This window comes from Talpa occidentalis, unplaced genomic scaffold, assembly GCF_014898055.3.
Source record: "Talpa occidentalis isolate TD23 unplaced genomic scaffold, MPIMG_talOcc4v2.1 talOcc4.2, whole genome shotgun sequence".
Lineage (NCBI taxonomy): Eukaryota > Metazoa > Chordata > Mammalia > Eulipotyphla > Talpidae > Talpa > Talpa occidentalis.
The window spans coordinates 19,211,461-19,238,685 of NW_023602073.1; the positions used below are offsets into that span (position 1 = coordinate 19,211,461).

Below are 27,225 nucleotides of genomic sequence, written 5' to 3' on the forward strand. Positions count from 1 at the left end.
TAGCAACAACAAATGTTGGCGAGGATGTGGAGAAAAAGGAACTCTTCTGCACTGTTGGTGGGAGTGCAAACTGGTCCAACCACTGTGGAGAGCTGTGTGGAGATTTCTGGACCTTCTAAACATAGAGCTTCCATATGATCCAGCAATTCCACTCCTAGGTATTTACCCAAAGGACACAGAAACATCAATTCCAAAGAACACCTGCACCCCTATGTTTATAGCAGCACTGTTTACAATAGCTAAGCTTTGGAAACAGCCCAAATGCCCAAAAATAGATGACTGGATCAAGAAGATGTGGTACATATATACCATGGAATATTACTCAGCATTCAAAAAAAGATAAACACATGCAATTTGCAGCAACATGGATGGCGCTGGAAGGGATCATGCTCAGCGAAATAAGCCAGAAAGAAAAAGAAAAATACCGGATGGTCTCACTCATAGCAGGAATCTAGAGAACTTAAATAAGGGATCAGGAAAATGAATAACTATAAGAAAGTGAAAATCAAAATCAACAAAAAACTATGAACCAGAGACAGTTTTTGGGGAGTGGGGGGCGGGAGGGGAGGGATTGGGGTCAGAATGGGGGGGTTGCAAATGTATGGGGAATATAAAAATAAAATTTATTATTTAAAAAAAAAAGAAAACAAACGCATCTTTGGTAGTTGTCTGAAGACACCGTCAGCAATTTGGGGCTGTGGCAGGGAGGCGGGGGTGGGGGGGGTAGACTAGGGAAAAGAAGGTACACTGAGGCAGGAATGTGAAGGCATCTTTCCACTGGGAGCAAACTGCAGACCAAGAGGGCACTGGGACGGACTAAGGCAGGTCCATGTTTTGCTAACAGTGGCAGAGCTGATCACACCACGTCCTTCCATACGCCCAGTTCTGGACTTTGAGCGACAATTCGGCTCCATGTGACCAGTGCACATTGAGGGAGTCAGAGACAGGTGACAGAACAGCATCCCATAACAACGTGCTCCAGGGAGGGTACAGGATCCCTGTGACAACAGACCGGTGACTGATTTGTGGGGAATGGTCTGCCCCAAACTGGAGCAAGGAAATAAGTCTTAAAAAATATTTATGTTCAGGGCCTCCCCGGTGGCGCAGCGGTTGGGCGCTGGGTTGTGAGGCTGCCCGCGGCCTCTGTGGCGCCGGTTCGATCCCCGGCTGCTCCCAGGCCACTCCCCGGCCACCGGAGGAGGGTCCCACGTGGCGCGCAGACCTCTCCTGCCGCCCGCTGCTCCCCTCAGCAGTGTACTTCGGTCCTTCTGCCTGCTCTGCTCCCCGCTCTAGCTCTGCTGAATTCTCTCGCCCTCCCGCGCTTCTGACTGTACCCAATGCTTGTATGTATAAATAAATAAATAAATCTTCAAAAAAAATAAAAAAAAAATAAAAAAAAATATTTATGTTCGGTGGCGCAGCGGTTGAGCACTGGGTTGCGAAGCTGCCTGCAGCCTCTGCAGCACCAGTTTAATCCCCGGCTGCTGGGCAAGGGTCCCACATGGCGCGCAGACCTCTTCTGCCGCCCGCCGCTCCCCTCAGCAGTGTATTTCGTGGGTCTGCCTATTCTGCTCTCCGCTCTGGCTCTGGTGAATTCTCTCACCCTCCCGTGCTTCTGACTGTACCCAGTGCTTGTATAAATAAATAAAATAAATCTTAAAAAAAAATTTATGTTTGTGATGTTCAAAACCAAATTGCAAGGACAACAAAGCAGAAAGATGAATTTATTGCTGCTAGGTTTTTTACCTTTATGCCAGGAAACTCAAGATTATGGGAAGAATGAGTTCCAAGTTGCTCACAGACTAAGGGAATTTTACTGGATAAATACAGAAGTTATTTGGCTTTTTCAGCTAACTGGTTATCTAGTGTTCTTTCTTATTTGGATGAGGGGGTGCTCAGGGGAACAGGGGAGCCCAAAGATGATGTGAGCAAGCTTGGGGATTGGCTGTTGTCTTCTGCTAATCTCTGAGAAGAGTTATAAATTCCTATTAGGAATTCTCCTTTTTGTGTCTACACTGGGTGGCCCAATTTCATCCCTGGCATAAATGCCTCTGTTTTAGCTGGTTCTGCAGTATAAAGCAGCCCTGAAAGACGCAAGAAACTAGTAAAGGTGATTACCCATAGCCATAAACTGAGTGGGGATCAAGGTGGAAACTAGACTTCTCTATATCTTTTTATATCCTTTTGACTTTTAAATTGTATTACCTATTCACAAACATAGACAAACTTTCAAATAAAAGTTTTAGAATAGTTTCTGGGCTCTCTGGGCATTTTAGATTTTTAGAGACATTGCAGAGGTCTTAGAATACCTGGTTACTCCCACACCCTGTTTCCCTTATCAATATGTTACATTGGTTTAGTACATTTATCACGACTGTAGAATCACTGTTGACTATCATTACTAACGTCCATGCTTCCCTCATATTTCCTTAGTTTTTACCTGATGTCATTTTTCTATTCCAGGGCCTCATGTTAGCATTTGTCATGTCTCTGTAGTCTCTTCTCAGTGGTGACAGTTTCTCAGACTTGTTTTTGACAGGTTTGGAGGAGTACTTCTCAGGGTTTTGTAGACTATCATTCCCTTGGTTTTTGACTGATGTTTTTCTCATTATTATACTAAGGTTATAGGCTTTTGAGACCCAAGACCACATAGGTGGTGAAATATCATTCTTATATCAAGGTGGCATACTGTCAGCTCATGACTACTGAGACATAAAACAACTTGTAAAATGGAAGGAAAAAAAAGGCAGAAAGAACAATATGTGTAATTTGGATTTGGAGCAAAGGTTTCAAGTTTGGAGACAGAATTGAATTTGTTCTCAGGGGACAAGAGTGGCAGCTCCCCACCAAATTCTTCACGCATTAATCTGAACGATAAAGGTGGAATGGGCTGGTGGAGCCCCTTTATTTGGAGAGGTGAGGGCTCTATTCTGTTGAAGTTCTAAAGGAGGCTGAGCGTCCCTGTTGCTAAGAGACGGCCCATCATAGCAACAGCAGCTCCACAGTAGGGGCAGTAGGAATAGGTAGAGCTACTTCTAGCCTCGTGTCTCTTTTCCAACCCCAATTTTTTAAAAGATTTTTTTATTTATTTATAAAAGAACTGGGGTATAGGCCAGAGGTGCAGGAGGGCGAGAGGATTCACCAGAGACAGAGTGGGGAGCAGAACAGGCAGACGGACCAAAAGCACTGCTGAGGGGAGCAGCAGATGAGACTGGAGAGGTCTGCTGCTCCATGTGGTTAGCTCCCTGGCTGGCTGGGATCCAACCCACACTGCAGAGACTGTGGACAGCTTCATAGCACTGCGCTCAACCGACTGCGCCACCCAGGAGGCCCCCAATTTTTTTTTTTAAGTAAGAGCTGTGTATTATTTTTATATTTGTATATGTCTGAGATTCTGTGCTTGACATACCTTTGTAAAAGGAGATTAAGCTGCCAGTTGAATAGGTCAATAGTTCTGTGATGTAGTTGTGTGACTGAACATACTAAATAAAGCCATTTGATCTGGCTGCCACCCAGTTGTCCTGGGGTTACAATATGCTGGAGCAACCCCATTCAGTCTGTATCACATCATGTTACTCTACCAGCTGGAAATAAATTACATTTGAAAGGTCTGTTTATTTTTTCAGGAATCAAGGTCAGAGATGCAAACGAGGTGTCAGTTCTGAAGGAAAGACCTTGGTAAGGATGGACCCTCACCTAAAGGCTTATATAATGCAGATGCATTACAGATTCCTGAGTATAAAAAAGTAGCTCAGTATGTGCACCAGTTAAAAAAGCTTAAGAACGGACCCATGGAAGAAAGACGTTATAAGTGCAGCAAATGTGGGAAGAAGTTTGCTCAGAGCTCAGGCCTTGTTCAACACCGGAGAATCCACACTGGAGAGAAACCCTATGAGTGTGATCACTGTGGAAAAGCCTTCAGCGTACGTTCAACCCTCACCGTACATGAGAGAATCCACACTGGCGAGAGGCCTTATACGTGTAATGAGTGCAGGAAGGCCTTTAGTGTGAGGGCACACCTGATAATACATCAGAGAATCCACAATGGAGAGAAACCCTATGAATGTAATGACTATGGTAAAGCCTTCAGTGTGAGCTCAGCCCTCACCAAACATCAGAGAATCCATAAAGGAGAAAAGCCTTATGAGTTTCAGGAGTGTGGGAAGGCCTCCTAAGTGAACTCAGCCCTCATTAATCACCAGAGGATTCACTCTGGAGAAAAGCCCTATGAGTGTGAAGAATGCAGGAGAGCATTCAGCCAGATTTCCACCCTCATACATCACCAGATAGTCCATACCGGGGAAAACCATATGAGTGTGACGAGTGTGGGAAAGCCTTCCGTGGCAGCTCGAATCTTATGAAACACCAGAAAGTACATGCAAAAGGAAAGTGTCACCAGTGATTCATGTGATGTAGGTATACCAAAGGCCTTTTTGGTATCAGACTTTGTCAATAAAAGAAAGCCATGTTAGAAGTGTTTTAATTGACACGCAGTTCCTGGCACTATTGAAGACATGAGAAGTCAGTGAAAAATGAATCCATCAGCAAAATGACTTAGGGTCTAAACCACATCTAGTTCTGGAAATGCAGTTTTACAACCCATAAGGTAAAGCCACTTGCAAATCATTTACTGTAATGTAGTTTTGGTTTAGTAAGAGCAAATTTCAGTATTTCAAACATTTTTATTTTTTGTGCGTCCCGGCCTTTTATTGTCATTGTTACTACCAGTATTAAATGTGAAACATTCAGTCTTGAAATTGGAAGTAAAAGTAATGTTTGGTATGACTGGGACCCTACAGCCTTCTTGGATCTATAGATACTAACTTGTTGGCTTCTACCTTTCTTAGTTTTTCATGTACTGCTATCCTCTCAAGAATGAGTAGGTGGGTTAGGTAGAACATCTGCTTTTATGTTGGAAGCCCACTAGGTAATTCTTTAAGCTTTTTCTTACTTAGTTAACAAAGTGCTAGACCTTTGGACTTACTGATTCAGTAAACCCCTGAACTTGACTGAACTTCCCAAATCAAAACAGGGGCCTGCCTGGTGGCACAAGAAGTTAAGTGTTAACACTATGAAGCTATCCGCAGCCACTGCAGCATGAGTTCTATTCCTGGCCAGGGAGCTGACCCATGACCTCTCCTGTGTCCCCGCTGCTCCCCTCAGCAGTGGATTTCAGTAGATCCACCTACTCTGCTCCCCACTCTGTCTCTGGTGAATCCTCCCACCCCATCTCTGACCCACACCCCAGTTCTTCTATGCAAAAATAAAATAAAAATCTTACAATACAGGAATACTTATTTTTTAAAAAAATCCATTTTGGGGAAAGTTCTTTGAATGTAAATACTGTGGGAAAACCTTCAGGCAAAGTTCAGATCTTATCAAACACCGAGCTCATCTCTTACCAAACATCAGAGAAATACAGCAAAAATGAACTCCAATAGTCAAATACATGGAAGAGGACATCTTCAGCATCAGACATCACCAAAGAGCTGCAATTGGATGCAGTCATTTTAATTGTTTTAATTATTTTAATAATAATTTTAATTATTTTAATAATAATTAAATTATTTTAATAATAATAAATAATAATTAAATTATTTTAATAATAATTGTTTTAATTATTCAATGTTGTCATGTTATTTATTTTTAAAGATTATTTATGAATACAAGAACTGGGGTACAGGCCAGTGGTGCAGAAGGTGACAGGATCCACCAGAGACAGAGTGGGGAGCAGAACAGGTGGATCTACTGAAATACACTGTGTCTGCTGCGCCATGTGTTCAGCTCTCTGGCCGGGGATGGAACTCGTGCTGCAGTGGCTACGGATAACTTCATAGTGCTGACACTTAACCCCTTGTACCACCAGAGAGGCCCCCAAATATGATTTTAGAAGTCCACTTTGATTTGTATGGAATGTTTTTGAGTGTGTCTCTATATTGCATCATTAACTGATAAAATCTGTTATTTTGAATTGACTTTCAACCCACATATACTCTACATTTCTAAGAAATTCATCAGTTTTTAACCTTGATTTGAGAACGAGATAGTAATATAAACATTCTAAAAAGGTGTGGGAGATTAAGCTGAGTTTATTTCTTATCTAAGTCTGTTTCTTAGTTTTCTCTGTTACATATTATTTCTTAGCCTCTGGAGAGCCGCTGACAAGGCCCAGCACAGGGAACCACTCCATAAGGTCTTCAGCTAAGAATGGTTAAGGGTAGGAATCTTTGTTTTATTCACTAATATATCTAAGCACTTCAGACAGATTAATTGTGCCATAAATATTGAATGAGTGGAGTAAAGAAGAGATCCCTGGGCCTCACACAGCTCTGAATTAATTATCAGTGTCTGAGGCCAAAAACACTCATTAAGGAACTGATTCTAGTGATTAAGTAGTTCCCGACTATCCTGCTTAAAGAGGTTTTGAACCTAAATTGGAAAACAATCTAGGGGAAATGATACTTTGCGATGGTGAAACCTGGTGGACAACACCATAACCAGACCCCATTACTAGAAATGATACAGTGATGTCATATCACTCCTGGTATGATTGCTCCACTGAAAAGGACACATCACTTCTGTGGTCTTCCCCAGAAAAGTGGATATCTTGGGATCTAATCATAAGAAAACATTACCCAAATTTGGTGGGGTGGGTGGAGGGTCTATAGAACAACTGGGGTGTTTACCAATGTTCTGAGGAATTGTTTTAGATTAAAAGGAATTTTTTAAATATAAGAACTAAATTCAATATGTGAGCCTAAATTGATTAAATCCTAGACTGAAATACACTTTCTATAAAGGACATTTTGGGAACAGTTGGTAAAATTTAAGCATGGCTTACACTTTTGATAATAGTATTGCATCAGTGTTCAATCCCCTCAGTCAGTGATTGTATGTGATCACAAAAGAGAATGTCTTTGTTTTTTGAAGATAAATGCTGACTTATTTATTTAGGGATGAAGGATTATAGTACACTTTAAGTAATTTTAGTGGTTTAGCAAATAGTAGGGAGGTAAAAACAAATGTAGCAAACAATTGATGACTCTAGGTGAAAGGTATTTACTGTTCATTACATAGCTCTTACAAATTTTTCTAAGTAGAGGTTGAAAATAAAGACAGTGTCTCCAGCACAGACCCAAAGAGTATACTTGAAGTATTGGTTTTTATTGGAGAATTTGTAAAGAGTGGGAGAAAGGAAATTTGTGATGGAGGCATAGATACTATGTGGGTTACTATAAAGGTAACAAGAATTACCTTTCCTATACTGGTGTGTGTGTGTGTGTGTGTGTGTGTGTGTGTGTGTGTGCAGAGTATACATAGACCAGGACTAGTCCTGTTTAAATATCCTGGTTGTATTCACAGCTAAGCCATGATACTGAATATTACTCCAGTTTAAGGAGGGATTTTTTGTTATATTTCTTCTTTCCAAAGGTCAATTTGCCCTGAAGTGTTTCTTTTTACCATCTACAATTTCTATTGGATGATTATCATACTCCGTTCCAGAGTCAAGATTCCTTTCACATAAACTCATAACTACATCCCTGACACTGAAAATCTAGCTACAGCTCACCTTCGTAGGCATAAGCATTAAATATCACAGTGTTAGAACCTGGAGTGTCCTTGAAAAATGCACTTGTCCTTCCCTCAAACCTGTTAAGTGTCAACTTCCTGCCAAGCATTTATCTTTTTATTTTATTTTTTTGCATAAAAGAACTGGGTGTAGGCCAGAGATGTGGAGTGCAGAGAGGGTGTGTGTGTGAGGGTGGTGAGAGGATTCACCAGAGACAGAGTGGGGAGCAAAATGGGCAGACCCACTGAAATACGCTGCTGAGGGGAGCAGCAGGCGAGACAGGAGAGGTCTGCTGTGCCATGTGGGTCATCTCCCTGGCCAGGATAGAACTCAGGCCAATTTAGCTTAGGTGAGACTTAACCCCAGGCTACCAGCAAGACCCCCTGCCAAGCATTTAAAGAAATATGATAGGCTGGACTCTGTTGAATAAGGATCTCAAGATGGCTGGGTGAAAACTTGCTCTAAAAGCAATTGACTGGGTAGCTTTTGGGGAGATCATCCCCTGAAACCAAAAGGCCATTGCCAACTCTCTGAAGTTGTGGGATGAGACTTTCACCTCCAGATTGACTTTTTTCCCTGAGAGCCTACCTGCTGTCGACTGGGCTTACTACAAGCCCAATATAGTAAAGGCTGGCTTGGTAGATAACCTTGAGAAGTTTAATGCTCCTGTACCAAAGGGTAAATATACTGCCCAGGCAGTTGCTGAAGAAAAAGATGTAAAAGTTGTGCTGAGTTTTTGAACCTCTCCAGGGCCAGGATGGAGGAGTACCAGAAAGAGCTGGAGAAGATAAAGAACATAATTCCATTTGATCTGATGACCATTAAAGACCTGAATGAAGTCCTCCCAGAAACCAAGTTAGACAAGAAGTATCCCTACTGGTGACAAAAGCCCATGGAGAGTTTATACCTTGAGTGTGGTAGAATGCACTGGTTCTCATAATTCTGAATATTAAAAATAATTATATAGTGAAAAGATAGTATACAAAGAAATATGTATTATAAATGCAAATGCAAATGGATATACTGCCACAGCAAAAATATGCTTTCCTGAAAAATATCTTTCATATTTTTTATTTCATTATTGTTAACATATTTGCAGTATTCAGAGTACCCTAAAAGCAGGTGGTTTTCTGAAGTAAACCAGTCTCAAGATCCTCAGAGCAAGCAGATGGTGTTCAGAGTTAAACAACTTCCCTCCAAGGTTCACCCACCAGGAACACAAGAGATGTGTCTCCTGGTGTAGCATGGACACTCACTTGTTGACTTGCAGTGTTCTTTTTTTACATTGATGAGTATTACTTCTTTTATTTTTAGTTTAAAACCATGGACTACTGAGAGGAATCTTTACTAACTGCTTGTTAGGCACCCATACTTTGGTTAGCTGAGTGTATGCAGACAAACTTGGCCATGGCTAACCCATTTCTTTGATTTGGGACCACTCTTTGCATATGTGAGCACTTTGATGTCACTGAATGGAAATCCCAAAGTGACCATGGTCCTTTCTTTATAGGCAAATACTTGTCAATCCTACTGAACCAAATGTCAAACTGTACCCCAAAACTGTACCCACAATAAAACCCCTAAGTTCTTAAAGAGCTCAACCTACATAATAGAGAATCATTCTGCCTAAAGAATTCCAGTATTTTACAACATCTGTATTATGCTCTCTGAGACAAAGGTCATAAGAAATTAACTTTTCTCTCTTCAATAATGTCTAATAAATTATATAAAAGATATAAATAAAATTATATTCAAAAATTAAAATATTAAATAACAAAAAACCATGAATAACCAAAGCCCTGCTGATGAAAACAAAGGAGAAAGGAGGTATGATACTTCCAAACTTCAAGCTATACTACAAAGCCATAATAATTAAAACAGTATGGTATTGGAACAAAAACAGACACACAGACCAATGGAACTGAATAGGGAATGCAGAAATAAAGGCACCCTTATATGAACAACTAATCTTTGACAAAGGAGCAAAGAATATGCAATGGAACATAGACAGTTTGTTCAATAAATGGTGCTGGGAAAATTGGACCTCCACATGCAAAAAATGAAACTGGACTACCACCTCTCACTGTGCACAAAAATCAACTCAAAATGGATAAAAGAAATGGACATAAGACCTGAAACCATAAAATATATAGAAAAAAATATAGGGAAAACATTACAAGACATACATCGCAATAATGTCTTTAAAGACTCATCACCCAAAGCAGTGATAGTGAAGGCAAAGATAAACACCTGGGATTACATCAAACTGAAAAGCTTCTGCATAGCAAAAGAGACATTCACCAAAACAGAGAGACACACCACTGATTGGGAAAAAATCTTTGTACTCCATCCAACTGATAAGGGACTGATCACTAAGATATACAAAGAACTCACCCAGCTCAACAAAAACAAAATAAATAATCCAGTCAAGAAATGGGCAAAAGAACTTAAAAGACATTTCTCCAAAAAGGAAATGCAAATGGCCAACAGGCATATGAAAAAATGTTCAATATCCCTTATCATCAGGGAAATGCAAATCAAAACCACATTGAGATACCACCTTACACCAGTAAGAATGGCACATATCAAAAAACAAGCAACAACAAATATTGGTGAGGATGTGCTAAAAAAGGAACTCTCCTACATTGCTGATGGGAGTGCAAACTGGTCCAACCACTATGGAAAGCTGTCTGGAGGTTCCTCAGTCTGCTAAAAATGGAGCTACCATACGACCCAGCAGTTCCACTACTAGGGATCTACCCAAAGTACCCAAAAACATTGATTCAAAAGAACACCTGTACCCCTATATTTATTGCAGCACTATTTACAATAGGTAAAACCTGGAAACAGTCCAAATGCCCAAAAATAGATGACTGGATCAAGAAGGTGTGGTATATATACACAATGGAATATTAATTCAGCAATCAAAAAAGATAAATTCATGCCATTCGCAGCAACATGGATGGAGCTAGAAGGAATTATGCTCAGTGAAATAAGCCAGAAGGAAAAAGAAAAATATCAGATGGTTTCACTTATAACAGGAATATAGGGAAACCAAATAAGACATCAGTGTAAAAAAAAAATAATAACAGTACCAAATACAACAAAGCAAAAACAGACAATTACAAATCAGAGACATACTGCAGGGGAGGAGGAGGGAGAGGGATCAGAGGGAGGGAGGGAGGAGAACAGGAGACTGTGGTGATGGTGCACGGGTGCCTTGGGAAGGAAATTCTGTGGGGACTCAAAAAGTGATGATAGTTTCAAAAAGAGGGCAAATTTAACAGCTTCTGCCTTAGGCAACAGGTTCACAAACTTAAGCATCAAAATCACCTGGAAGACTTAAACCACTGGTTGCTGGAGTGAGAATGTGTTCTATTAACAAGTTTCCAAGTAGTGCTGATGCCGTGGGTCTGTGGACCACACTTTGATAACCACTGCCTTAGACACATAGGCCACTAACGTGCAGATTAAAGAAGTTACAGAATTGAGGAAAATGGTGTTCAAAACTGAAACTGCTTGGTATGCTGCTTTTTTAAAATTTATTTATTTATGTATACAAGAACAAGGGTACAGGCCAGAGGTGTGATGGGTGAGAGCATTCACTAAAGATAGATCAACTGAAATACACTGCTGAGGGGAGAAGCGGGCAAGACAGAAGTCTGCTGCGCCGTGTGGGTAGCTCCCTGGCTGAGGATCTAACACAAACCTCGTGATGCAGTGGCTGCATCTTAACCCCTTACACCACCAGGGAGGCCTGGTATGCTGCTTTCTTGACAGAAATTTAGAAAACAATGTACTTGAAGTCTTGCCAACTTATCTGACATTCAGTTTAGTGTGGTCCATGGCGATACTGTATTAAAAATAAGAAAAGTGGGCCTCCCCGGTGGCACAGAGGGTTGAGCACAGCACTGTGAAGCTGTCCCCAGCCTCTGCAGCTCGGGCTCAATTCCTGGCCTGCCAGGGAGATTCCCACATGGCATGGCAGACCTCTCCCGTCCCACCTGCTGCTCCTCTCAGCAGTGTATTTCGGTCATCTGCCTGTTCTCCCCGCTGTGTCTCTGGTGAATCCTCTCACCCTCCCATGCCTCTGGCCTGTACCCCAGCTTTTGTATAAAAAAAATAAATCTTTAAAAAAATAAATAAAAGTGGGCCTCCTCAGTGGCGTAGCTGTTGAGCGCTGGGCTGCAAAGCTGCCTGCAGCCTCTGCAGTGCCGGCTGCTGGCGAGGGTCCCACATGGTGCAGCAGACCTCTCCTGCCTCGCCTGCTGCTCCCCTCAGCAGTGTATTTCGTCAGTCTGCCTGTTCTGTTCCCTGCTCTGGCTCTCGTGGAGTCTCTCACCCTCCTGCACTTCTGACTGTACCCAGTGCTTGTATAAATAAATAAATAAATCTTTAAAAATAAATAATAATAAAAAAGCATGAGGGAAGAGTGCTATTATTAAAAAATAAATAAATAAATAAAAGTGCTTAAAAAAAAAAAAAAAAAGGAAAAGTGGAGCTCAGTGGTGGTAAACTAGCATGGCCCTTGAAAACCTGCAACCCTTGACCTGTGCTTAACAAATTTTTGCCAGTATAGATGGGATGACTATGTCAAATCTGCTTTGTCTCTAATAGCATTCATGTTCCTGTGACGTTCACGCAATGATGGTAGAATTGTAACCACCCAATTCAGCCACATATCACTCAACTCTGGTGACTTAAGATTAAGCTGAAGATGTAACAGAAGATTACATAACAAACACCTTTAGTCTAGTTTACATCTTGTAGGCATGTAACAGACAAGGTAATTCTTAAATTATCTGCAGTCTGCTTTTTAAGACATTAAAGAATTTTCTTATTGATAACATCCATCTCCAAATAGATGAAGGCATGGGCCCCTTCCATGAGGGGCTCCCCAAACCGGACAGAATGCCTCACCGACCCCTGCCTATTGAGGCTGTGTAACTTACAAGCGCCAAAAGGAAACACCAAGTATCCACTAATAATGAGGAAAAAAACTTAAAAAGACATAACAATTATCTTAAAATTGTGATTTTTGCCTTTAACATTAGCGCTGTGAACCATTTCTTTGAAAAGAACTCCTTCCAATGTATATTTGTGCTCAAATCTGTGTCTGGGATTATCTTGGAAACTTTTAAGTTTCATCTATTTATGCATACAAGAGCTGGGGTATATGGGCCTCCCCGGTGGCTCAGCGGTTGAGCGCTGGGTTGCGAAGCCGCCCGCGGCCTCTGCGGCGCCGGCTCGATCCCTGGCTGCTCCCCGGCCACCGGAGGAGGATCCCACATGGTGCGCAGACCTCTCCTGCCGCCCGCTGCTCCCCTCAGCAGTGTACTTCAGTCCTTCTGCCTACTCTGCTCCCCACTCTGGCTCTGGTGAATTCTCTCACCCTCCCGCGCTTCTGACTGTACCCAGTGCATGTATAAACAAAACAAACAAACAAATATAATAAATAAATAAATAAATAAAAACATGCCTCTATTAAAAAAAAAAAAAAAAAAGAGCTGGGGTATAGACCAAAAGCTTGCGCGCGGGGTGGGGGGCAGGGGTGGTGAGAGGATTCACCAGAGACAGAGCGAGGACCAGAACAGGCAGAATGACCGAAGTGCACTGCTGAGGGGAGCAGAGGGCGAGTCTAGAGAGGTCTGCTGTGCCATGTGGGTAGCTCCTTGGCCGGCTGGGGCTCAAACTCGTGCTGCAGTGGCTGCGGAGAGCTTCATAGGTTGCGTCTTAACCTTTGCGCCACCAGAGAATCCCCTATCTTGGAAACTTTTTTTAATCGAACAACAAAATTGGCCATAAGGCCAAAGCCCCAATACTGTCTAGAATGAGCTGAGGGCCGGTGACGCTCTTCACCGTGAGCTTGGAATATTTACCAATCCCTCTGCTCGCGGGTCCCCTGTGGAAAGAATTAGAGGGCGTGCGGCTCAAGAGAGAACACCGGCAGCCTTCCCGGGGTCTCACACCACACACGGATTCATTTCAGAAACTCCAGGGCGCGTCTCCGCCGGGACGAGGCGCCGAGGGATCACGGCGTCCGCGGCTGCCCACCCTGCACCCCTCTCCTTGAAACTCCTTCCCTCCAGCTGCGGGCCGCGCTCCCCGGGAGAACCTGTAGCCAGGACCCTCCGGCGGTGCGAGGGCGCCGCTCAGGGCAGCTGACTGGCAAGGACCCCGGGATCGCGACCTGCTCACCGCGCGGCTCTCCCCGCCCGGAGCCCCGAGCCCAGCGGTGCGCCACGGAAGCGCCCGAACGTCGGGGGCCTTGCGGGGCGCTGAGAGCCCTTTGCCTCTCGGTTTCTTCTTTGGCGCTTGGCAATTCGGGTCCTCGGAGAGCTTTCTGGTCACCGCGGTGCTCTGTTTCTCTTTAAGCCTTTTGACATCACAGGTTCCCCCTCGCCCTCCCTGCACCTTCCCAGATCTCAGACCCACCGCCCAACCTAACTCGCCTGCGTCTCCGGGGAGCTTTAGGGGAAAGTCCTTAGCAATTTTCGCGTTTGAGACACTGCGGAGGACTTCAAGGTCCGGGTGGGGGAGACGGATCGCCCCGTTTAATTCTCAGGGCCCCGCTATCCAGGGCAGAATCAACCCTCTGGGCAAGAAGGTGAGAGCACCCACTTTAGCGGAGCGCAAGGGACCACGGTGACGGCTCACGGGTGATGTGGTGGGAGATGTACGGGTATACCTGAGGCGAGAAATGAAATACTGTACAAAAACTAACAACAATGCCAGAAAATTTAAAAATTAATAAATGTGGGGGCTTCCCTGGTGACACAAAGAGTTAAGACGCAATCTATGAAGCTCTCCACAGCCACTGCAGCACGAGTTCAATCCCCGGCCAGGGAGGTGACCCACAAGGCGCAGAAGACCTCTCCTGACTCGCCTGCTGTTCCCCTCAGCAGTGTATTTCAGTTGCTCTGCCTGTTCTGCTCCCCACTCTGTCTCTGGTGAGTCCTCTCACTCCCACACCTCTGGCCTGTACCCCATTTCTTGTATGCATAAATAAATAAATCTTTAAAAATAAAATAAAATAATAAAAATAAAAGGGAGGAAGAGCACCACTTTGTAAGTGTTTTGGGGGTTCCATGAATTAATGTGTAAAGCGCAGGGCAGAGTCGGCCTGTGCAGGAGTTTGCTGTTGTTATGCAGCTAGGAAGGGTTTTAGACGGCAGAAATTACGTAAATCTACAGTGTCCTCATACTGTCCCCAAGACAGCGAGGAGCATGTCAGTTTGGTGACACCGCTAACAGCTTGTGCTTCGCTACCGTCGGCTCTTTCTGGGGGATAAACAAGAGCTCAAGTTCAGAGCAGGAAACGTGGCTAAGGAGCAGGCTTCGTATTCAGATGCAGAAGGCTGGGGGCTGGAGCTAGCGAGCTGTTTCCAACCGGCCTGCACTCCCGGGCCGGCGGTTATTCAGACTCTCCCTCAGCTTTTCTGTCGGCATAGTTTTCTGTGTTTTTGGTCATAGACTCTGACGATTTTATTAATTCCTCTTGTGCAGAGACCATAACATCTGGCATACTTATGCAATGAAGCAAAGTTAAATATCTTACACTTATTATGGAAAAATTTAAAGGTAGAAAAGTAAACATGATGTAACATATTATCCATCACACAACTGCAAAAAATAGCACTATTTTGGCCAACCCTGTTATATGATATGTATTTATAAATATATATATCCCAGCCTGTATCTCTAGCTAGCTAGCTATATCTCAACCTTTTTCCTCCAGTATTTTGAAGAAAATCCAGGCATCTTATTGTCACTGGACAGGGGTGCCCCTGCCTGCCCCTCAGCCTGCCCCTGACATAACTAGCAGCACCAGCGGCCCTCTGCTCTATCTGCAAGGAGTCAGAGGGGTGGACCGGAGGGTCCCACTCCCAGGCCAGGAGATGGACTCTTGACCTAGTGAAGATTGAAAACAGATCTCTACAGACGCTGGTGAGGGCAGGCAAGGAGTCTGGGTTTGCAGATTAGCCCAACAGCAAGAAAAGAGCACTGTGGGAGACCTATCTGGGCATGAGAGACTCCCAGTGGTGCTGGGGCTAGCAGCCTAGATACAACAGGTTTTAGGAACGAGGTCTGAGAACAAAGGAAATAAACTTTATTGGCTGAGAAAGCGAAGAGAGTGGACTCTGCTGGAGTCCATCCTCACTGCTGATTGTGGGCATCCATTGGCTGCAGTTGTGGGGTTGTGCAGGCTGTGACTATCTCCAAGGGGAGCATCCCATGGGGGCTGTGGTCGCAGCTCCAGGTTGAACTCCAGCTAGGGAAAGAGAAAACCAGAATAACAGGCTCAGTGGACAGTGAAGTCATCTGAAGGGCCTCAGAGCTGATGGATCAGAAAGATAAGCAGGGAAAGGGCTGGAAACTAACACGGGGCCCCTCACGGGAGTTCTCCTCCAACTGCTTCAGAGGAATTTGTAGTACGTGTCTTTTCCTAGAATTCATATTCTCTCCCCCATGGAAATGCAAAGTGTATCTCAAAGTGAAGGTGGAGTATTGCTCTGATCCTCTGCCATTTAGTGAGAAGTAAAAGTGAAATTAGGAGCTTTAGAAAGAAGAAAGTGCAGGCAGGAGCCCAAGGTACTTAACAGGGATTAAATCACTGCCATAGAACACAGTGCAAAGAATTCTTTCTACCATCTAGAAGTGGGCAATTAGACCTCTTAATGGCCGTGTCTGCCAGCTTGATTTGTAAGATGTTAACCTGAAATTCTATCCCACCTTATATAAAAGTGGTTGCTAAATCTAGTGGTCACTTACTATCTTTGAATGACTTTGGCTGTATTCACTTTTCTGATGCTAAATAGTTTACATTCAATCTTATCCATGCTCATGGCAAGAAAAAGTGAAATCTGGAAAAAAGGTTTAATACAGAAAGTTTAAAAATTTCTGGTACCGGCTGCTAACAATTGCTATAAATACCCTTCAGGATATTTTTCATTTTTGTATCAATCTTTTCAGCAGCTGCAAAAGGTTCATGAATTCATTCCCAGTATATTAAAAGATAAAGAAATGTCAAATAAGATTTTAAAGTATTGGGAGATATTTTAAACACTTCAGATAACTCTTAAAAAAGAAATATTTGGGCCTCCCTGTTGGCGCAAGGGGTTAAGCACCGCACTGTGAAGCAATCTGCAGCCTCTGCAGCACAAGTTCGATTCCCAGCTGGCCAGGGGGCTACCCACATGGCGCAGCAGACCTCTCCTGTCTCACCCGCTGCTCCCCTCAGCAGTGTAATTTGGTCAATCTGCCTGTTCTGTTCCCCACTCTGTCTCTGGTGAATCCTCTCACCTCCCGCATCTCTGGCCTGTACCCCAGCTCTTGTGTGCATAAATAAATCTTTTAAAAAGAAATATTCGAAGATGGTATATATAATGCATACAGAGATGTGTGAACATATCACTATACTCCTTTGGCAATAACATAGAAAGTCTAGGGTTGGCTCCTTCATGAAACTGAGGCTAGAGCAAAATGGCCTTCAATGACCCCCACTGATATTAAATATCTAAAATCAGCACTAGCTAAATCAGCAGTGGGCAAGGCAGGAGAGGTCTGCTGTGCCATGTGGATAGCTCCCTGGCTGGGGATTGAACTTGTGCTACAGTGACTGCGGCTAGCTTCACAGTGCTGTGCTTAACCTTTTGCACCACCAAAGAGGCCCTGTATACATGTTTTTGATGCTAATGCTTACCCCCAGGTTTAAGGAAGGGAGAGAAAGATGTGAACTCTGTACTTTTGAATAACTCTATGCAATTGTCCTTTGGTCTGGTTGGGCCAATTTACACTTGCAAGGATTGTATTCCAGAAATCTAAAGTAGGAGTAGGAGAAGGAGAGATTGCTTTAAATGTCATATCCTTCATATACATATGAAGGAATATCTTCAAATACATTTAGTGGGCCTCCTTGGTGGTGCAAGGGGTAAGACACAAGCTCTGAAGCTGTCTGCAGCCTCTGCAGCAGGAGTTCGATTCCCCGCCAGGAAGCTACCCACATGGCCCGCAGACCTCTCCTGACTCACCTGCTGCTCCCCTCAGCAGTGGATTTCAGTCAGTCTGCCTGTTCTGTTCCCAACTCTGTCTCTGGTGAATCCTCTCACCCCCACCCCACACCTCTGGCCTGTACCCCAGTTCTTGTATGCACAAATAAATTAATTAAAAAAAATAAAAAAATACATTTAGTAATCGTTTTGAATTTCTTTTGTGCATACCTGTTTTTTGACTCTTCTTTTCTTCCTACTGGGTTTTCTTTTTCTTATTGAGTATAATTTCCTGTAACTGTTGGTTTATTATTTATTTTATCATAATAAAACAACTACAGTATCATCCAATGTTTTACACAGTGGTTAGTATTTTCAAGACACGTTTCCAAACATTTTACTGTTATTAACTAATTTATTACTCATCACAACCTTATGATTTAAAAATAACCTAGGATTAAGACGTTTCATTAATCTAAACTATTTAGGTACCTTGATTTGCTGTTTAGACTTGGCATTTAATCTAAACATTTCATTTGTTCATCTAACAATCGTTATTGCTTGCTTCTTCACCACTGGTGCAATATAATGACCAAAACAAATATAGTCCCTGCCCTATAGCTGCAGGGACAGTGGCCTAAGAAACTGTGAGCGAACAGCAGAAATTCCAGCCTTAAAGTCAGCAATAATTCTGACCCCCTGGTGTAAGGTGTCTGAAGAGTGGTGTGGAGTGGATGAGTCTGCGTCAGAAAAAAATATACTCGCCTTGCTTCAAAGGAACACTTGAGATTGTTTCACCGAGTGTTGTTGATGAATGACCCCTGATGGTCGTTTTGTGCTGTCGGAAGATACTTGGAAATTCGGTGAACACGGGTGGGAAAAAGAGTCCCTTCCAACAAAATTGAGAACAGAGCAAGAGATTTTATAGGGAGGGGAAAGGCATCCGCGTTTTGGTGCAAAGGAAAATCCCCCCTTCCGAGATCCTGCAGTAAAGATCAGAAAGCTTTCAAGCTCGCAAGCGGCATCTGGCAGGTTGGCAGGTTGGCAGAACTGGAAGGGACGTAACTCAGGTCAGTGACTCAAGTGGCGGGGGTGTGAGGAGGGCGTGTGTGTGGGGGGGGGGGCTTGCATTTAGTGAGGCGATTTAGGACTCACAACCTGGACCAGCACCCGCCTCCTGCACCGGGGATTCCTGGCCCGGTGGCCAGTCCCGGCTTGATAACAGTCTTGCTGAGCCCGCCTTGCGCTAAAGTACAAACAACTTCCCATTCAGGCGCTTGCGCTTGCTTTTCCTCCAAACACGTTCTCGCTCGCGGATTTATCCTAGACTGACCAATGCCAAGCGCCGCGGAGGACAACGAAGGGGAAATGAAGGCGTCTCCTCTCTGTAGGGCACAACGGGATCGCAAGGACCCCTGAGTTAGTTTGCTGGCGCCACTCAGAACAGGATCCCAAGGAGGGGTTCTGATCTGGAGGCTGGGCACTTGGTGTCCCGAATGCGGAAGGCAGCATTGGGGGGACCCTGGGTGTGGGGGGCTCTGGACACGGGGGGCCAGGGTTGACCTGGGTCCAACGATGTGACCTGGCCGGGTTCCACCTGTTCGCAGGTATTTGCCAGGTAACTTCAGCCCTCTCTGAGTGCCGCGCGTCTTTGTGATTGTTGTGAAATGGACTGAAGACTTTTAACTCAAACTGTGGGTGTGGCAATTGGAAGTGTGGCTACCAGGCGTCTGGGGATACGGCAGGGAGGAGGAGACGGAGGAAAGCTGACTCCCACGCGACGAGGTGGCCGAGTGGTTAAGGCGATGGACTGCTAATCCATTGTGCTCTGCACGCGTGGGTTCGAATCCCACCCTCGTCGGCTGGCTCAAGCTTTATTTCTTTGTTTCGCTGCCTGGGCAAGCACTTTGTCTTGGCAAGCTAATACCTTACTCATCATCCAGTTGAGTCATTTCCTCCAACCCTCCCATCTGTCTTTTTCTTCTGTGGCACTTAGGTGTCTGTGAACTAAATCTGTTAACTGATACCTTAGTTTCAGGTTTCATCCCCTCCCCCCAAATTTTCATTCCCCTGCAGATTTTACTCAACAGGAATTCCCCCAGTCAGGAAACAATTGGATTACTTGAGGAGCACAGGAAAACGTTGCCTAACAAATGGAAAGTAACAAATGTGTTTGTCTATAGAGCACTGTACACAAAATTATGTGTAGTGAAGCTTATGGGTTATTTAAGGCATTTGTAGGCTAATTTCATCTCTCCTGTAATTTTCATCTGGCATGGTGTAAGTATCCCTGTCTTTGCCAGGGAGTACTAAAAAGTACTCCATAGAACATGCCCTGTTAGGGAATAGGTATAAGTATTTCTTCCTGAGAAAAGCAAAGGAAAATGATTGCAATGTGTGGTTTCCACCTGTGACTCCCTTCTTGGCAGATCTTTGGAGGGAAAAAAAAGAAAAGTATATATCTCCATTTTATTTACTTAATAGTCCCCCTTTTGATCAATATAAGCACCTGATTCAAAAAATATATAAAGCCACATAGCAGAGTTTTCTCACCCTCCCCACCATTAGGACACTATTGGCCCTCACAGATCCTTCCAGAAACAAAGTACACCTTGTAATATTAAGCTTTCCAAAATATGCTGTTAAATGAAAAAAGCATAGTGCAAGATAATAGCTATAGATGCTACTTACAAAAGGGGGTACATATATCTCTATCTGAATATATACACTATTCGGGATATTCTATTTTGTGTATGTCTAGTTTTGTCACAGAAATGTCTAGAAGCAGATGTGCTGGGTTGTGGGTGTGTTTGTTGTAAGATATCACCACATTTCTCCCATAAGTGTTGAATTGATCTACACTCCCTACCAGCAGAGTAGACTGGAGACCAGACCAGACCTGGTCGGTTTCTGCAGCCCTAAGACAGGAATTGTTTAACTTAGCCTTGCCACGGGCCATTCAAGTGGAAAGGGGAGCCCCAAAGTGGAAGGAAACAATGAGGAATCCTGAGTTTTCATACATGTAGTGGCTTTGGTTTGTTACAGATTTTCCAGGTTTATAAATCCAATTGATTACGTATTTAAGATTTCTTGATTTGGGGATTTAGTGAAGTCAAGCCATTGTATAGCTTGAGGCTGGAACTCATTGGATTATTGATTAGGATGAAAACTTTATTTTTTTAAATAAATTTTATTTTTGTATTCCCCATACAATTGCAACACCCTTATTTTGACCCCAATCCCTCCCCTCCCCACCCCACCCCCACCCTCCATAGAGTGTCTCTGGTTCATAGTTTTTTGTTGATTTTGATTTTCACTTTCTTATAGTTATTCATTTTCCTGGTCCGTTATTTAAGTTTTCTAGATTCCTGCTATGAGTGAGACCATCCGGTATTTTTCTTTTTTTTTTGGCTTATTTTGCTGAGCATGATCCCTTCCAGCGCCATCCATGCTGCTGCAAATTGCATGTGTTTATCTTTTTTGAATGCTGAGTAATATTCCATGGTGTATATATACCACATCTTCTTGATCCAGTCATCTATTTTTGGGCATTTGGGTTGTTTGCAAAGCTTAGCTATTGTAAACAGTGCTGCTATAAACATAGGGGTGCAGGTGCTCTTTGAAATTGATGTTTCTGTGTCCTTTGGGTAAATACCTAGGAGTGGAGTTGCTGGATCCTATGGAAGCTCTATGTTTAGTAGGTCCAGAAATCTCCACACAGCTCTCCATAGTGGTTGGACCAGTTTGCACTCCCACCAACAGTGCAGAAGAGTTCCTTTTTCTCCACATCCTCGCCAACATTTGCTGTTGCTAGTCTTTTTAATATGTGCCATTCTCACTGGTGTAAGATGGTATCTCATGGTAGTTTTGATTTGCATTTCCTTGATTACAAGTGATGTTGAACATTTTTTCATATGCCTGTTGGCCATTTGCATTTCCTCTTCAGAGAAGTTTCTTTTTAACTCTTCTGCCCATTTTTTGACAGGATTATTTTCTTTGTTGTTGTTGAGTCTCATCAGCTCTTTGCAGATTTTTGTGATCAGTCCTTTATCATTAGTGTTGTGTGCAAAAATATTCTCCCAGTTGGTGGGGTTTCTCTTTGTTTTTGTTATTGTCTCTTTTGCTGTGCAGAAGCTCTTTAATTTGATGTAGTCCCAGCTGTTTATCTTTGCCTTCACTATCATTGCTTTGGGTGATGTGTCTGTAAAGATGTCTTTGATGTACATATCATGTAGTGTTTCGCCTATATTTCCTTCTATATATTTTATGGTTTCAGGTCTTATGTCTAGTTCTTTAATCCATTTTGAGTTGATTTTTGTGTATGGTGTGAGGTAATGGACACGCTTCATTCTTTTGCATGTAGAGACCCAGTTTTCCCAGCACCATTTATTGAACAAACTTTCTTTGCTCCAATGCATAGTCTTTGCTCCTTTGTCAAAGATTAGTTGACCATAAATCTGTGGGTTTATTTCTGGATTTTCTATTCAATTCCATTGGTCTGTGTCTGTTCTTGTTCCAATACCATGCAGTTTTGATGATTATGGCTTTGTAGTATAGTTTGAAGTCTGGGAGTGTGATGCCTCCATTAGGATGAAAACTTTAAATCAGTGTCTTCATCAGAGACGTGAAAGTGGATCACTGGATTCAAAGCAGTGGCTCTTGCAAACAACTTGTTAGAAATAAAGCCCCAGGACTGAGGTCCAACGACCTGCCATTTAACCCATCCTGCAGGTAATCCTGGTTTACACACAAGTTTGAAATCACTGCTCTAGTTTTGTTTTGTTTTGCTTTATCCGAAACATGACTGACAACAAGTTTATGTCCCTCTTGGTAACATCGTGTCTCCCTAGGACCCACCTTGTTCCTGTCATCCACCTTCCGACTTTGCCAGGAGGAATCGTTCTCACCCCCGGTCTGTCCGTGCCCAGAGAGCAGGACCCACGGAACAAGCGAATGTGATGTCAGAGACCCTGGCCGAAGACCACCGGGAACAAACCGCAAGTCTGACGAGACCAGTTTATTGCATAGTAAGCACCGGGCAGCGCCACTGAGCTGGGGTTGCAGGATCCGAGGAGACGCGGAGGGAAGCGGCGCCCTGCGCTGGTGGCTGTTTCCCGGGCGCTCAAGAGAAGCGGGTTAAGTGGATATTAGGGATGGCCGGACAGAGGGCGGCTGGAAGTATTCCCGGCGATCGATGGTTGTAGCAGAGGGGAAGGGGCGTCGTAAGCAGGCAACAAGCACCCCCAAAAAGGGGGTCGTGGTGGCGATTTGGACCAGCTGCTGCTCGAGCGGGGAGGGGGTCTGGTTCCTGTTCACCTTGTCAAGGTTCCCCCGCCGGGGACCGCCAGCGTCGTTGTGCTTCCTTTTTTTCAATCGGAGCAGATTTCTTTCCTGTCCCCCCCAACCCCAAAGGCCTTTGCTCTTCCAGTGGACATTTTTGGTCCCTGAGCCGGCGAGCCAGGTGGGTAGTGAGAAAGAGAAGGCCGGCCACCGCGAATGGTCTTGGTGATTTGGGGGGCCACCTTTCCCAGCAGTGGCAGTGACCTGGAAGGCTCTCCCCGCAGCGAAGACAGCCCCCCCACACCTCCCCATCACCGATGCCCCTGCTGGGTGGGCGGTGGGATTGCAGGATAAAACACCACGTCCAGCTCAATGTGACTTTCAGATAAAGAACCAATAATTTTTATATACAAATTTGGCAAACCTACGTGGCGGGGGCACAAAGGATCCCCAACGTCTAGGAATCTGAGGTCGTGGAGGGGTCCCCATCTCAGCAAAGGTAACTGTTCTGTCCTTTTCACCCTGCTCCCCAGAGCTTGTAAACTTCTGAAGGGAAGGTTCATTTCTTAATTCTCTGGACCTCAGTTCACGTTCTTTTCCCTCTTAATTTTAAAACTTGAAGTGACTTTGCATTATAATGTTATGTAAGTTTCAGGTGTGTATCATTATAAATGCACATCTGTACATATTACATTAAATTCACACTAAAAGTCTGATTCCATCCTTCACCATACACTCCCCTATCCCTTCTACCTCTTCCCTTCTGGTAACCACTACTTTGGTCTTATCATCTGAAAGTTTACTTTTATTTAAAACAATATTTATCTATTACATATGAATGAAATCATAACAGTGTTTGTCTTTTTCTGACTTATTTCACTGAGTATCATGCCCTCTAGGGCCATACATGTTGTTGCAAATGGCAGGATTTCTTATTTCCTTTCTTTTTTATAGCTGTGTAGTATTCCATTATGTATCTGGACCAAATCTTTTTATCCAGTCATCTGTTTGGGGCATTTAGTTATTTTCAGTTCTCGGTTATTATAAATAATTCTGCAGTAAGTATGAGGTGCATGTATCTCTTTGTATTCACATTTTTTTATTTGGGGCTAAGTATCTGGGAGTGTCAGCCCACACTAGGTCACAGAAAAGAGACACTACATTATGGCTTGAGAACTCCTCTGTGAAATTTTCTTACTCTTTGAAGCTGAGTATGATATTAAGGAAAGGAGTTTTACTCAGAGGCCTTAGGGAAAAGTAAATGTACAACTGGCCCCCGAGGTCCCCTTTAAGATAAGAACTCAGTTGATTGGCCTAGAAGTCCATAAAGCTAATCATTCCACAATGGCACAGCTGGATCATGGTATTTATTGTGATTAGGTGAAATAAACTGGCTGTGTCATAGAGAGTTTCTGATGAAAATGCCCTTTGGAAGCAAGCTGTGGGTTGGCAACAGATTCTGAGACCACCTACACCTACACTTGGGCCTTGGGTTAAGGCCCAAGGTAGAAAACTGGACAGGGGTCTCCAAGTTCAAATTCTGATGCTGAAGGGGTAAAGGGCCAAATGAACTGGAATTTGACTGTGAAGTTGCTGTCACACACTTCTGGTGGAAGAGAGTAAATTATTTTTTCAGAGGGTAAATTGGTCTACCTTTTATCACTATTTTAAAACTAAATGTCAGCCCTCAGAGGTTTTTATTCCTTAATTCTTTAAATTTTTAGTTTAATAATGAAGGTATTTAAGTTTATTGCTGTAGGCCGTGCTACCCATGCTGTCTCTTGACAAGGTCCAGGCAATGGGGGAGACTCCCAAGAAGAAGGGAGTTTCTACACTTCCCATAAGATGTGAACATGGGAGTGTAAGGGCAGGACTAGCACAGAGCAGGTTTTCTGATCCAGCAGACCTGGGTAAAGGAGAGAGTCCTGGAGCCCTCAGTGGCTTTTCAGGCTTCTTTGGGGATTTACCAGGTACATGGCAGGTAGGGGTGCTGGGGAGCCAGGAGGCTGGCAGGCCTCCCAGCCCCCAGCAATTCTTTACTCTGGGCTCTCCAGCCTTCTCTCATGTTCTCTCTGCTCTTCTCATGGTTCTGCTTCTCTCTCAGCTTCTCTGCTCCTTTCTCGGCTTCTGCTGGCAGCCCCGTGACGTCGCCCCGTGACGCCGCCCAGTCTTAGCCCAGATGAGTCCCATCTACCTATGCCCACACCCTACTCCAGGTGCCCACCATCAGGCATGCATTCAGGATTGCAGGGTTCTGTCATTGATCCTAATGGCGGGAGGGCAGAAAAGCCTGATACTTTTTACCTTACCCTACAGGGCGTTTCCACAGCAATGCCTACTAATACTCTTCTGTTTTTGGTTAATACAAAAATAAGTTAGTAATAAATTAGCTTGTGAAAACCTAATTCGGATTAAGGCATTAATTGGCCTGTTGTTCTTATGCATGAATTATTACAAAAGAAAGAAAAATTGCTAAAGGTATAGTTTGGAAAGAAATGTTTTGACTCTGAGAACTATGGGGAACAAACTGTCCTGAACCAGCTGTGCTCGGAAACCATGGCCTAACTGGAGGGTACGTATTTGTGGCAGCAGTACATTTCCTGGTGAATGCAAAAGGTCAATGGTTCGCAGGTTGTATGGAGGTTAGGTATTTCTAGTTAAGAGCTAGATTTCTGTAGAAATAAAATAGATTTGATGAGTTACTTTAGGTCACTTTGAAGTAATTGATAGATTAGCTAGATTATTTGTGTGCTAGGGAGATGGGTTGATTTAAGTAACAATATAGGATAAGACATTCACACCCATTCTGGTATAAGGAAGTTTGAAAGGATGATTAATTGTAACCAAATAATGTGCTGTCTTAGTTGATTGATCATGCTGGGAAAATGAGTTGCACCAAGAAAACTGATTGTTCCTGGTGTTTTTCTTAAGGTGATCAAAGAAGTGCCCTTTTGGTATGAGGCCAAGGGGGTCTTTATATGCTCATGAGAAAATATGTAATGATTGTCTTTGTTTTGCTTCATTGCTTATGTTGATGTAATCTCACCACCTGCCTTGCTGTATAAATAAAGACCCACTGAGATACTTGCACCCTGGTCAAGTGTTTGTGTCTCCTCAAGTGTTTGTCCCTTCTCCTGTCCCTTTTTCCTCAAGTTGCTGACGCTGTCTCATCCTTTCAGGAACCCCTGACACTTCACTAGCTGGAGCTGGCATCCCACAGTTTATATATATTCAAGTCTATATCTTATAGTTTGTTTTTTTTTAAGATTTATTTATTTATTTATACAAGCACTGGGTACAGTCAGAAGCGTGGGAGCGTGAGAGAATTCACCAGAGCCAGAGCAGGGAGCAGAGCAGGCAGAAAGACGGAAGTACACTGCTGAGGGGAGCAGCGGGCGGCAGGAGAGGTCTGCGCGCCACGTGGGACCCTCGCTCAGCGGCCAGGGAACAAGCGGACTCAGAGGCTGCCGGCAGCTTCACAGCCCACTGCTCAACCGCTGCGCCACCGGGGAGGCCCTATATCTTATAGTTGTTGGGAATAACAAGGTAATGAGTAGGCCGTGTGTGTGTATATACAACATTATAAGAAATAGGAAATCCTAAAAGACCAGTTACAATTGTAGGCATAAAAAGCTATAAACTACCTATAAAGAACTAAGATTCTGTGTAGTCTTGTGGGTCAGTCTTTCTAGAAGGGTCAGGGAGGCTTTTCTCAAGCCCAGAGCAGGCCTCTTGTCACCTCTGTATGTTCTCTGTAGAGAACAGTCAAGGCCCTGTGAACCTTGGGTGGGGGGAGTCTGTCTCCATTACTTAAAGTAGACAGATTGTTTTGGATTGAGAACAGTGAGAGCCCTGAAGGCTAAGAAAAATTTGCTCTTGCCTAACTCCTTTGCCCTTTTCCTGAGGAAGCAATTACTACTATCCCTTTACAACCTAAACTAATGTATTTGGGGACCTCAGCTAGTTCTGGATTTATCAGTAAACATGTTCTAAGACTCTCTTTATTCTTAGTAAGATAAGGGTGCCCGCTCCTTTTCTGTCATATACAGTCTCCCCCTCTTTGTCCTTGGTATCCCAGGTCCCAAATTGCACAATAAAAATTCCTGGTCTGCTCCATTATTCTTTAGACTTTATAGCCATGGGAATTCTCCATATGTATGTTAGTATATAGATTGTTTTTCCTTTGTTAACCTGTCTGTTGCTGTTTCACTTGTCCAGTCAGAACCCAGAAGAGTATGAAATGATGCCTTTTGTACTTCAACAATCTTTACAAAATCTGAATTCTGAGACATATCTACTCCCAAGAGTTTCTGTTTAATATATAAGGAGCACTTTATATTCATAATTTGTGAGTGTTCATATTTTGCCATATTAGTTTCTCTGCTA

The 27,225-nt window shown here is 43.6% G+C and overlaps 1 non-coding gene and 2 pseudogenes across 1 annotated transcript; all 3 read left to right on the forward strand.

Moving 5' to 3' along the window:
- The first annotated feature begins 2,885 nt into the window (after nt 1-2,885).
- Nucleotides 2,886-4,402, forward strand: LOC119253547 (zinc finger protein with KRAB and SCAN domains 8-like; annotated as a pseudogene).
- A 3,608-nt stretch (nt 4,403-8,010) lies between these two features.
- LOC119253548 (ATP synthase subunit d, mitochondrial-like) lies at nt 8,011-8,510 on the forward strand (annotated as a pseudogene).
- Nucleotides 8,511-19,338: 10,828 nt separating this feature from the next.
- TRNAS-GCU (transfer RNA serine (anticodon GCU)) lies at nt 19,339-19,420 on the forward strand. Its single transcript has one exon. It is a non-coding gene; the product is annotated as a tRNA-Ser (tRNA).
- Nucleotides 19,421-27,225: the final 7,805 nt, after the last annotated feature.